This window comes from Galeopterus variegatus, unplaced genomic scaffold (assembly GCF_000696425.1).
Source record: "Galeopterus variegatus unplaced genomic scaffold, G_variegatus-3.0.2 Scaffold79, whole genome shotgun sequence".
Taxonomy (NCBI): domain Eukaryota; kingdom Metazoa; phylum Chordata; class Mammalia; order Dermoptera; family Cynocephalidae; genus Galeopterus; species Galeopterus variegatus.
Genome location: NW_007726190.1, coordinates 568,501 through 583,047, shown reverse-complemented (window position 1 = coordinate 583,047; position 14,547 = coordinate 568,501). Strand labels below are relative to the sequence as shown.

At 37.7% G+C, this 14,547-nt stretch overlaps 1 pseudogene; it reads right to left on the bottom strand.

The window, feature by feature from the left end:
* Window positions 1–5,341: 5,341 nt before the first annotated feature.
* LOC103595581 lies at window positions 5,342–6,394 on the bottom strand (annotated as a pseudogene).
* Between the last annotated feature and the right edge of the window lie 8,153 nt (window positions 6,395–14,547).

The window sequence follows — 14,547 nt, the reverse complement described above, 5'->3', positions numbered from 1 at the left end:
CAAGACAGGGGTGGCTTTTCAGTAGAGATGCAAATGATTGGCACAACGTTTGATGTGGATCCACAGTACGAGGGGACAGTCCACAGTGTGAGTTTTACTACTAAACTGCACTGTTAGAGGTATTGAATCACAAGAGAAGTAATTATCTATCTCTGCTCTTGCCGTAGAGACATGTCTAAAACAAAATAATGTAAAGTTTATAAGTAAAAGGTGAAAAAAAATAAAACACGAATGTATTAGCCAAAAGAAAATTAACCACAATTCTAAACAGTTAAATGGTGATGTCTTTCCCCTCTGAGATTGAGAACAAGACAAGGACACCTGCTATCACCATTTCTGTTCAAGATTAAAATAAGTAAAGAAGGGGAAAAAGGTATAAAGGTTGGAAATTAAAACTGGTATTACTCACAGATGATATGATTGTATATGGAGCAAAGCCAAAAGAATCTACAGATAAATTATTAGATTTCAGTTTAGCAAGATTACTGCATTACAAGATCAAGTACATATATCAATTCTATTTCTATATACCAGCAACAAAAACTTGAAAATAAAATTATACTAAAAAAGTACCTAACATATACTAGGTAATACCAAATACCTAGGAATAAATCAAGCAAAAGATGTGAATAAGGCTTCTTTACACAAATTATAAACATTATTGAGCAAAATGAATAAAGACCTAAAGAAACAGAAGGATGTACTATGTGCATGGATGGAAAGACTCCATATAGTTAAAATGTTAACTTTCCTCCTACCAGTCTACACATTCACTCTAATCCCAATCAAAATACAAAGGGGTGTTTATCATGGAACTTCACAACCTGATTCTGTTAGGTTCAACCTAATACTATGTATTTGGAAATGCAAAAAGCCAAAGAAAGCTCTGACAATTTTGAAAGATAAAAAAACTTGTTCTACTAAATTTCAAGACTCGTTATAAAACTGCAGTATTTAACACAGTATAGTATTGATGCAAGGATGGATAAACAGACCAAAAATTAGAAAAAGGGACTCAGAAATACATCCACTTATGTGGATATTTATTTCCTACAAAGCAACACTGCAGAGCAGTGATAAAGGGACACCCTTTCCACTAAATGTTTCTGGGAATATTTGATATGCATATGGAAATATGGTCCCTACTTCACACTACATAGAAAAATTGATTTCCAATATATTGTACATCTAAATTTGAAATGCAAAACAATGAACCTTCTAGAAGATCAGATAGGAGAATATCTACATTATATCAGGATAGGAAAAACCTTTCCTACGTTACATGAAAAGCACAAACCTTAAAGAAAAAGGTTGATAAATCAAACCATATTACATTTAAGAACTCTGTTTACCAAAAGACAATATTTAAAGAGTGCAATGACAATGAAGAATGGGAAAAAATATTCTCTATAAATACAACCAACAAAGGGCCCACATCGAGAATATGCAAGAATTTGCCAAAATTAATAAGAAAAAAGACATACAACCCAAGAGACATGAATGACAAAAGAGGAAATTCAAATGGTTAATAAATATATGAAAAATGCACAATCATATTAGTAATGAAGAAAATGAAAATTCAAACCCAATACTACATACTGGTAGGATGGCTAAAATTTGAAAGTTATACAATAATACTTTGTGCTGGTGTGAAACCCACATACCCTGCTGGTAGTACAACCACTTTGGAAAATCAGTTTGGCCCTAAAACTGTACTCTTGCACACCCTGTGAGCCAGATATTGTATATCCAACAGAAAGGTGTGCATGTGTGCACCAAGGGACATGTACAAAAATGTTTAAGGAAACAGTATTCATAATCATCAAAAACTAGAAACATTCAAACATCCATCAACAGAAGAATGGATAAGTAAACTGTAACATAGTCCTTAACTGAATACTATACCCTAAAAAATGTGAGAAAACTAGGGACATATGCAGTAGTGCATAATATTCACCCCAAAAAAACTAGACACGATAGAATACTACCATACGATTTCATTTATATAAAGTTCAGAAAAGTAGGCAAAACTAAACTAGGAATATTCAGACACATTTATGTGATGCAACTAAAAGGAAGTGATTAAAATAAAAGTTGACAGTGGTTACTTTCTGGGGGAGGCAAAGGTACAATGGGGTTTCTAGAGTGCTGGAAATGTTTTCTTGACCTGGCGATGCTTATACAGGTATAGACACTGTATTAAGTCATTAAGCTGTACATTTCTATTTTGTACATTTCTGGATGTATGCTTTATTTTACTGTAAAAATGGTTTAAAATTAAAAACTGCAAGTGAAAAGATGAGTAGGCATAACTATGTACAATTTTATACCTTGTCAAAACAAAACTTAGGTTAAACGGAAAACAACAAAATGAAAACTGTACTATGCACAATAAGGCTGGAAGAACAAAGTTTAATACATAAGTTACAATCAGATATTACAGAAATCTGTATAAACAGTTCTCTGTACTCCATGAATACAAAGGATATTAAAAAGAAATGCAAAGGGCCGGCCCGGTGGCGCACTGGAGAGTGCGCCGCTTGGGAGTGCGGCAGCGCTCCCGCCGAGGGTTCGGATCCTATGTGGACACCAGTTCCTGCTCACTGGCTGAGCGCGGTGCGGGCGCAACACCGAGGGTTGCGATCCCAACACTGAGGGTTGCGATCCTGTTACCGGTCAGTAAAAAAGACAAAAAGGGAAAGAAAAAAAAAAAAAAGAAATGCAAAGAAGAAAAATACAGGTAATAGGCAATGCTTTAGAAATAGACAATGTAACTAGGATTTAGCAAATGCAAATGAAACAACTCTAAATTATCATTTATGCCTGTTAAATTAACTATTACTGTTAGGGTATAGGTAAGGATTTTTCTTTCACTGGTGTCACTGAAAATTGATTCATTATTTTTAAAGGTCTGTCCGATATATTTCAAGCATTTTTCATTCCTGAAAATGCATTTCAAAATAATAATAATAATTTCAAAACCCACATCTAAAATAATTCTTACCTTGCTTGAGAATTTTGGTGATCTATACTTAACAAGTCTGTAAAATCCTTTATGGCTGCAATCCAGTTTTCATTTTCATAGTAAAACATCCCACGTTTTAATAATGCATCTGTTCTTCTGGGATCATAAAAAATACACTACAGGGGCAGAGGGAGGTACATAAACATATCACATAATGAAAAAATAAGTAGGAATATAATCACATAGCAAATTAAGTGGCTATAACCACATTTTAAACTCCAGATTGCATTAAAGCAGATGCTTTAAAATGCCAAAATTTTCAGATTTGCATCTAAAGATCATAACTTTAGGTGCAATCTATCCATCATCAAATTATGGAGAGGGAATACTTTCTCAGAGAAAAATAAGCCAGCGTATGCAAAAAGCCAAGACTTTTACCCACTGAAATTTTTACTGAAAAAAATTTGTAAGTTGTTCAACTAGAGTGGAGTTATATTGAATCTATCATAGCATCTTGTCCTAATTAAAGATGAAAAATATTAAACTACATCAAGGCTGATTCAATCAAATCAAATATGGATTGATCTACTCCCTACAATGGGAAAAGAAATGAATTATCGGCATGGTTCATGCATTTCATATTGACGTCAAGGCAGTAAACAGACTAAATCACATTTGTAAAGCTATTCACCTATTGGCAGTAGAAAAAAACTGAAGCACAAAGCAGGTTGCCAAGTATTTTTTAAACAGGAAAAAAAAAATTAACTTGTTTGACCTCAAGGTGGTGAATTAATCTATTTTTAGTCTATTGGTGCCAGACGGAGAAAACGAACAGAATAGATAAACTAATAATTTCAATGTCTTCAAAAAGATTTTTGGTCATTCTAGAACAGAATTTACAAAATTTATAACATTCTCCTCAAGCAGAAGAATGTCAAGTAAGTGGCTAAACCATCATGGATTATGAAACAGGGCAGCTGGGAACGTGAAAGTTTAAATTATTTAAATAATTTCTTCTGTATTTTCAACTGTACTAAGGACTAAGAATTTAGAGTTAAAAGTAAGGAGATCCAGGTTACAAGTCTGCTACAATAAGAAAACTATTTTACCTTGACTCTAGCTTCAAAGTACAGGTCACTGAAAAGTTCACTTCCTCTAGGGCATTCTTTGACATCCCCCAACCAAATATAAATTACTCTCCCACCATTTTTATTTCCTTCACAGCACTCACCATAATTTGTAATTATATATTTATGTACAAGTATGTTTACATCTACTTTTAAATACCTGTCCTTTAAACTATAAGCTCCATTTATGCAGAAAACAAGTCCATTTTATTCCCCACCATTTATCCACTACATTATACAGTGCCTTAGTTAATAAATATTTGTGAGTGAATGAATGAATGAATGAATGAATGAATGAATGAATGAATGAACCAGTGAACACAGCTTCGTAGAGAGCAGACAGATTCCCTGCAGAAGAGAATCAGCTATCCAGGAGTTCAGAAGTGGAAAATAATTTTATATGTTGTTTGAAGGGAAGAAGCAATTTTCAAAGGCTTTTAACCACTATGTCAAGACTCAAGAGGAGAGACCTGGAAAAGTTAAGACACCCTCAGAGCTATCTCAATGCCCCCACACCCAACTCTCTTTGATGTGAATCCATTCATTCACCAATAATTTTTTAAAAAGTCACTGATGCAGTGTTAATATCAGTTCCAATAATGAAAGCTTTAGCTCCTAACCTATAACAAATTAATTTTGATTATAAAACATAAAACTTGCTGCACTATTAGTATGAGAATATCACAATCTAAAATATAGAAAAGCATTATAAATGATAAAGCTTACTTTAGAAAAATCATCAATGGCCAGTACTTTGTTTTCTATTTCATACATCTCACCCCTCCTGAAATAGATATCAGCATCTGTGGGCTTGCACTTAATTGCCTGCGAGTAGTTTAGAATTGCCAAAGTAATGTCTTTTCTTCCCCTGTAAATTTCGGCCTTTGACAAATATGCCTCTAAAGAAGATTAAAAAGGTAAAATTTAGTACTATTGTCCTTTCACTGACTATGAAAATTTTAAAATATTAATCTCTCTCCCTTCAAAAAAGTAATCTTAAAATAATTTTTCTCTCTTATACCTTCTTAATCATTTCATTAATTTTTTCCCCTATTTTTACAATGCCATTTTCATTCTCAAAGGCTAGATAAATACTCATTTGTGGTTAAAATTACTTTCAATTGGAAGTGACAAAAATTACCTTTTATCTTTTTGTATGTCTATCTACAATGTTTCATAATCTTTTTTTAAAAAAGATTACATAGTAATTTATTGAGTGCCTCCCTTCCCTGCCCTTGCAGTCTCTAGGTCACTTTTTCCGCTTGTATCTCTTCTGTGCTAGCTCCAGGAAGATGGCCAGGGACAGGGGCACAGCTTACTACTTGATGAGCCCCATAAGGTGGTTTTAACTGTCTTCCTCATACACAAGAACATAGCCAGCAGACCCAGCTCCTCATATAGCGCCTCTACCTGGGCCACCTTCTCAACCTCCTTCTGCCCATAACTCTCCTGCAGGATCTGGCACTGTTCCACAGTGGCCCATTGCAGACGCTGAACCACTGGCTAACTGCCTTTGTTGTCCTGGATGTCAGTGCCAATCTTGCCAGTCACACTGGGATCCCCACAGAGGTCAAGGTAATCATCCTGAATCTGAAAGAACTCTCCCATCTCCAGCAGGACTTCTTAGCACTGGCATTTTCCTTCTCCCCATCAATGCCTGCCATATACATGGCAGCAGCTACAGGAAGGTAGAAGGAGTAGAAAGCTGTCTTGTACTTGACAATAGCTTTGTACATCTTTTCAGTGAATCTGTCAAGATCCACATTGCCCTGGGGGGCTGTGATGAGGTCCAGGGTCTGCCCAATCTCAGTCTGACAGGAACTCAGCAAGAAGGACTCAATCAGGTTCAGGTAATAGGGTTGCTCCCGGCAGTAGAACTTCAGCAGGTGGTAGATACATGCTTCCAGAAGTATAGCATCATTGATGGCATTCAAACCTATGCCTGGCTTCTAATACCAGCAGATCTTCCCCCCGTGGGTGAGGGATGAATCCATGATGTCGTTGGACACCAGGAAGAAAGCTTGCAGCAGTTCCACACACCAGCCAGGGTCCACTGGAGACTATCAGCATCCTTTTTCCTTGGCTCCACCATGTCACGGAATGCTACTAGCACTGTCAAACTCCACTGATACTTGCCTCCAATGGCATTGTACTCCAGGGCGTCCCTGAGCTGGGCAATGGTATCTCCTGTTTCCAGGTGCCCCATCCCATCTTCGGTCAGCACCTTAACAATCTGGGACTTGTGCTGGAGAAAATCCTGCTTTTCTTGGGCATAAACGTCTGATTTCTGGTCTCCATTCATTCTGAGGGAGGAGCAAAGTACTCTGTTCCTAGATGCAAGTTCCTGTTGGCCAATGTTTCATAATCTTTTAATAATCACAGTCGAAGTTAGGTTTTGATGGCACAAAGTCTTATGGACTTTTAGCAGACAAAGATCAAGACAGGCCAAAAACATTTATAAAGCTATGTTATATTCTATGGGTATGTTGAAAGTGCTAGGATGTATTTTAACAGCTTTCTCTTTTTTGGATGTCGTCTGAAGCTTATACAAAAATGAGTATGACATTTTCACATTCCTGGAAAATTCCAACCGAGATTCCTAGCAACACTGCAATTCTAATTCAGAGATCTGTGATCAAGAAAAGATTGTGAATCATTTCTATAACTAAAATTTTTAGTTCATAGTTTCTTGTGAAATGAGCAGTAGGAACCCAATGTACTGTAATGTATATCAAGGATATTAACATTCCAAACCATGACGAAAACAATTTTTGAAAACAATTTAGAATTGTATGAGCCCTGAGTTTACCATATCAAGAGTAAAAAAATCCAAGAAAAGTCACAACCATTTTTTCAGGACTTATATCTATTGATTTATGTACCTTTATAATACCAATAAATGAAAAAAGCTGAGGTAAAAGTATAGGTAATATAACCATTTCCACAGACAACCCACCTGCATTATTTTTATCATGTTTATTTATATAATTCAAGTCATCCAAAGCTTCATTAATTTTGTCTAGGAAAAGATAAATGAAATGCCGGTGCCAATAGGCATTAAGAAGCATTGGCTCCAAGAGGATAGCCTAGAAAATACATGTATAAATTCAATTAGAGTTGATTTGTTAAAGGAAGATATTCTATCAATAAATTTTTCAAATACTATTGATCCCAGTGACTTTATATGTGTATAGTATAAAATAAAACCTCCCAATCAAAAACTAATGTTTTAATATTAATTATTTTTAAATGCCAATAATTATATTTCCACAATCCCACATGCTATCCTACAAACATTCATTGTATAAAATTCCAGTAAAATGGAGCTGACTGGTTAGCTCACTCAGTAGATCCTTGGTGCTTATAACACCAAGGTCAAGGTTTCAGATCCACACCAGATAGCAGCAAAAAAAAAAAAAAAAAAAAAAAAATCCAGTAAAAACTACTACATAATTAAAAGCAAGTGTAAATGGTGAGTAGTGTTATTTTGTTTAAATAAAACTTACCTCCTGTAGATCATTCATGGCACTCTGTAACTTTCCCAGCTTCCTATAAATAGCTCCACGCCTACAATATGCAAATGCAGGAGATTTCTTCTCACTTATTTCTTCAGTCAAGATCTCCACTTCAGAATCATAATGTTTAATGAGCTCTGGTGGAAGACTACACTCCACGGAATCATTTAATTCTAGTTTTGGTGGTTCTTTTACTTCTTCGGACAGGTCTTTAAGAACACGTATTTTAACAGCTTTCTCCTTTGGGGGTGTATTCTGAAGCTTATGCTTCATGAACATATCAAGGGCCCATGCTCGTTTATCTCCGTTTTCTGGAATTCCCCCCTTACGTTGGGCAAATTTATCAAAATTTAAACACAAAGGTAAGCTGGGACACTGTATTAGACGTTCATATAATGGAACTTTGAGCAAGTATTTCTTCTGTCCAGGAAGTATTCCATGAGACATTGATCTAGTTTTAAAAAGAATTTTTTAATTACAGAAATATAATTATCTTTCTAATCAATAAATCAACTCAGCCACACACAAAATTACTATCTCTTTGTTATCAAAACAAAATTACATGCTAATTTTATGCAGCCCATGTCCTTCTCATATTCATTAAAGTTGCTACACTGTATGGAGAATCTCTGCAGTTTATGAAAGCAAAGACTGATTTTAAAGATGTAGCCTCCCTGGAGTACTGAAATAACGGGGTCAATGCTCCCATTTCAGGTTGAATTTACACCCCCGCACTAAAACCCACCAGAAGAACTACAATGGAGAATTAAGGAGGTAAACATGATATGAGAAAGGAAATGCCATTCTAGAAACTGGAGAGGACATGAACTTCAGGAAGTGGGAAGAAGAAAGCAGTTGACTAGGCAACAGATTACCAAATAAATATCTCAGACTTTGCCCTTCTCTAGTAGGATATCAAATTAGATAATATCTAATATACTTTCAAATGCTTCAAGTCTAGGTTTATCCTCCTCAAATTCTCCATTTGCAACACAGTTGTCACTCAGTAATATTTACTGTATGATTGGTACTGTACTAGCCACAGGAGATAAGATAAACACATTCTGTTGGAAGAAAAAAAAAATGTTAACCCCATTGTTTCATAAATATTTACTGAGTATGCACTGGGAGAAAGACATAGTGCTGAACACTAGGAGAATAAAGGTAAGAATAGTCAATTTCTTTCCCTTTCATTACTTTCTTACACTCTCCACTCCTCTCCACATTCTAGAACAAGCCATGACCATCTATTCTGCCTAGAGCACAGTAAGTACTTAATTCCCTGCCTCTACTCTTACCCTTTGTCAAGTCCATTTTCCACATGGCAGACTGCATGTTTTTATCTGTAAATCAGTTATGTCACCCCCTCCAAGAGCTTCCCCTAATACCTGGAATGCAAATCAAGTTTTTCACCAGGGTCTATGAATATAGACTCCACATGATGAGGTCCTAGCACAGATGCCTGATACCACTGCTCTCTCCCTTCATTCCCTGTTCTCCAGCCATATCATCTGTGAGCCAGCCTCAAGGCCAATGCACTTTCCAGCACTTCCAACGGCCAGCTTCTTCTTAATTCATATTTCTGATCAAATGTCATTTTAGAAAGACCTTCTGTGCCAGATACATTTCATTTGCACCTTCATATGCATCTTTACCCTTCTCCACCGTGCACTCTGAGCTGGGAGACTGATCTGTAAAGATGACATTCATAGGATCTCTATGGGACTATGAGCATAACTGATTCCATCTTGAGCCCTTACCACTTGTTATGTATTTCTGAGAGTTTTGCCCATAAATTTATATAATAACTTGGGGTTAGGTAGTTAGAACAATACACACACACACACACACACACACACACACACACACATATATAAACATCCTGCTGGCTGTAAAGAAGGACTAGTTAAGTACCCTGGTGTGGCAGTAAGCCAGCCTGGCCACCTGCATCAATATTTGAAGCTTGTTTACAAACTTACATAAGCCTGATCTCGGCCAGGAGATGGTGTGGAGAAGCTTGGCATATATATGCCTTTGTGTTGTCATCCTGCCGACTCATCACCCTGTATGTTAAGTTACCCTGTAAATAAAATTCTTTGCTTCACTGCATGGAATAGCCTATTTCATTGTTTGGTCTCAAGATACCTTTCCAGTTTGATGGACATTCTGCCCTTGGTCCATCTTCAGACAGATCCCTCATTCTCTGTCTTCTCATCGAGTGTGTCCAATTAGAAACCCCAAAAGAGGGAAAGAGAAGAGGAAAGTCAAGGTATTTATTCCTCTGGCTCCCTCTTGAAAGAATGCCTCAAACTGGTTATGATACTTAACCAAATGTCACTACTGCTTTCAAAGAAACCCTTTCTATATGACTCTTTTCTTCCAGATTCTAGTAAGCACTCCTTTTTGTCTTCTCAAACTTAGGGGTAGAAAATGGCTTTACTATTTCTAGTCCCAGGATATTGCATCATTTGTGGTTTCCTTCTATCCTGACATCTTTGTAAATTGCCCCTTTATTATAATCTCCCAGATTTATCCTAAGCTCAGAGTGCTGTTTACTATTGGGGCCTTGACTGATAAAATAACAGGTACCAGAGATGGACTCAGAAAACATACACACAAAAAGGATTCTAGGATAACCTCCTTTCCAGGGTAAAACAGGACACAAGTAATTCATGGTATTTGGTAGTATCAAAGTTTCTCAAATTACTGCCAGAGTTAGCAGGACATGATGTTCAGGTGGAAGGCAAGGCTTGGGAGATCCAGCAGCTATCACCAGGACAACAATAATGACTATAAAAATTGTGTGGTCAGTTGACTACTTCTTTCAGAACACTGAATAGTTGCAATACCTATTTAAATGTCCAAACCCTTTAAACCTTGTGCACCAGGGTAATGAAGCTACTAGGGAAAGAATAGGAAACTGAAATATGGGATGTGAACATGTGAGAAGACACTTAACCCTCCCCTGCATAAATATCTTCCAATGACCTTCCTGTGACATTGCCTAGTATGCTGTAACAGGCCTGATTTAAGCACTCCCCAAAATCACTCGTCTGCAACTTCTGAACCCTCTCATGAAGCCATAACCATTACAGTCCCTCAGTTACCACATATCTCCAGTTGTCACATAGCTGGCATTGGATTGGAGGCTGCTGGCCCTAGTCAGCACAGCTTTGGGCTACAACTACCCTGGCATACTCTAAGTGAATGGTTCTCAAACTTTAACATGCATCAGAGTCACCTGGAGGCCTGTTAAAACACCGATTTGGGGACCCACCCCCCCAGAACCTCTAATTCAGTAGACCTAGAGTAGAGTTCTGGAATTTGCACTTCTAACAAGTTCCCAGGTAACACTGATGTGGGGACTACACTTTGAGAATCACTTCTATAGAGTCAGGGAAATGGGAATTGATATGCAACATAGAGCATGCTTACTCAAGACCTAAGCCCTGGAAAAACTACATAGACGAGGGGGCACAATACCCATGAGAAGCCTTGTGGGTGCTGACTTCAGAGCTGGAAAAGAATGATAGCAGGGAAACAGGAGCAAAGGAATTTGTTCACTGATCTCAATTAGAATAGGATCCTGGAGTAGTAAGATCCAGCTAATACTGTTTTACCATTACAGATACAGTGGACACAATGACCATAATAAACCACAGGGACAGAATGGTAGTAACAGAATTTTAACTCACAAAGATCTGTGGCAATAACTAAATAACTACGGGTCTTCAAAGGTGAGAGAGATGGACAGCATCCAGAGGTGTTCTCTGACTTACATAGGTAAAAAACTTCCAGGTCTTCTGGGCATAAGCCTAACCAGCTACAGGGGGGCTTCACAACCTCTTACCCAGCTCTCAGACTAAGCCAGTTCACCGTCCAAAACCCTTCACTTGACAAGAAGGCTGGGGCCATGGCCCACTGGCGAAGGATCCTGCAATGTGGCCAAGGTGTATATAGTGAATTTTCCCTGATATCTTCCAAAAGTAAGAGAAAGGAAATTATCAAACCTTCTGGGGGTTATTAGACATTGGCTCTCAACTTACGCTGATCAACAGATACCCACTATGGATGCCACTAGAGTCCATCAATCAAATTAGGAAATTATGAAACTCAAGTGATAGAAAAAATCTTGGCCTGAGACCATCTAACAGTGGATCTAGTGATAATCTTCCTAGCTTCAGAATGTTGTAGTGGAGTAAATAAACTTAATAACTGATTAAACTGCAGACTTGGGGAAATAATGGTAGTAAAGGCCAAGTGGAAATTCTGGTAATGCCCCCATCCCACCCCATACCACCATCCACCAAGATAGAAAATGAAAAGCAATACTAGATCGCTGAGGAAATTACAGCTCAGTAGCACCATCAAAGAGCTGAAAGATGCAAATGGCAATTCTTACACATCTCTATTTTACTTTCACGTTTGGCCAGTGCAAAAGCCAGGTAGCTTATAGAAGATGATTAAGTTCTCACAAATTTGATCAGGTTGTGATAAAAATCTCAGCTTTAATTCCAGATGTGGTGTATTTACTGAAGCAATGAACACACCTCCTGGCACATGGTTTGCAGCTGTTGACTTGACATGCTTTCTTTTCCTTTCCGCTAATTTAGAAGAATCAGGTGAAGCTTAGATTTACATGGCAGGGCAAACAATACATGAGGGTACTTCAAAAGTTCATGGAAAATAGAATGAAAAGGTAATAATCTTTCCATGAACTTTCTGAAGTATCCTCACATATCTTTACTGTCTTGCCTAGCAGTATGTCAACTGTGCTGCAATGTCTTTGTGACCCGAAGAGCTAGACTGAAATCCAGTCCAATTCGACTTTTATCTTCATTATGCAACCAAAACCATTCTTGCCATGATCACCTGCTCCTTGAACAGTCTTAACCATCTCAATAAACCTATATATTTTCAGTAAAAATCCTTTAAATCATCCTTAATTAATTTCTTCCTCACATCCCACATCCACGGAATGAGCAACTCCTGTTGTCTCTACTTCCAAAATCTATCTAGAATCTGATGATTTTTTACCACTTCGATTGCTATCACCCCAGACCAAGCCTACAATCTATTCTTCACACAGCAACCAGACTGAGCTTTCTGGAACATAAACTAGATCAAATCAATTCACTGTTCCCACTCCCCATGTTTCCTTTTATATTTAAGAATCCAAAATTCTTACCACAGCCCATAAACATCACTTCCCCACTCTCAAGTCCACAATGATTTCCTGGCACGCTTACAAATAAGTTCAAACACTAAAGACGGCCCACAAGGCACTATACGGTATCGTCCCTGGCCACTTTGTCAGCCTCTCTTTTTACCACTCGCTGCACTCACTCTTTCCCAGACATGCTGACTTCTATGCTGTCCCTCAGACACAGCAAGCACATCTCCATCTGAGGGCCTCTGCACGTGCCATTACCTCTTCTTCGGATACCCAGACACCTCACTCTCTCATTCCACTCAGTTCAATGCTCAGATATGACTCCCTCATGGAGACTTCTGACCACTCCATATAAAATAGTAACCCTCATTACACGGCTCTTTCTTCATGACACTTATCACTTCCTTAGCATTGTTTATCACTCCACTGTCACTCTCTTACACTAGAATATAAGTTCTATGAGGACAGGAAGTTGCCAATCTTGTTCACTGCCCCTCTGCTCCTTGTCTAAAGTAGTGTCTGGTATGTAGTAGGTGCTCAACAAATTTACACATTGAAGAAATTAATGGCTGAACTCATGCATTTGCCAAGTTGTTGCTGAGTTCCTAATATGTGCCATGATTTAATAGGAGTGATTGCACTAGGCTATAGTCCCTGCAACTCTTCAATGAGTTCCACCTTCATTGAAAATATAGAAGCTATCAGACTTGAACACTTCCCTCATTTTCTTACAATCAAATATACAGAACCACTCACACCCTTACCCCTCTTCCCTCTGTTAATGACAGAAGTATTCTCCTTCCCTGCAAGTCCAGTATATCACTGGTGTTCTGTATCCCATCCTTCTCAGGGGCTTCACTCTTTGAATAACTCCCGATTTTTGTGTATCATCAACTGTTCCCTCTCTACTAGATCATTCCCATCATCTTGTAAACCCATTCAACTTTCTCCCACTAAAATTATCATTTTAAAAACATACAGAGTTCTGATTCTGCTATGATGGTATAAGCCCCCTACAGCATATTTCATCTATAACAGTGATAAACTCTGGAATCAGAAAATAGCTACATGAGAATTCTGAAGAGTAAACAAGGCAGGCACTCTGTAGAATGGGAGGCAAAACTTGGAATAGTGTCATGAGATAAGTTTCCCACTCTTTTTTCCTTTGGTGGTTTTGTACCAGGGACAAGCTACAATCTTGGAGCAGCTGAGTGCAGGTACCTAATTGCAATAGATACTCTGAAATTTCACTAGACAGAAAAACTGCTTAGAAAAAATTCCCATGGGGCAACAGGGAGAAGGAAACTCCAGAATGAATGAGGGCATCCTCTAATTCTGTGTTTGAACTCATACATGTCTAACTCCTGAACAACTCCTGGGTGGGGCCGACTGAAACAGGATAGCAAACATTTAAGGAACTGAACTGAGATGAAAAGACTATAAAATTATGAATCTGAGTTTCTTAAGTACTTAAAAGATTTGGGAAACCAACCAATCAAAAGTCTGGGCTAAAAAGGTTACTCTGATTAAACATTAAAATTTAGTCCTGAAGCTCTTAAAAACAAGGGAGAAAAGAAAAACTGAATGAAAGACATACTTTTTACTGTCTGGTTTAGGGAAGAGAAGGGAAGAGAGGGAGGGAGGAAGGAGCTATGACAGAGAGAGAAACTTTTGAGACCCTAAACAACAAAAGCAATATATGGTCTTATAAAAGGTACACAGGACAAAAGCATGAACATCTTCAGCAAGTTTTTATAAAAGCAGAAA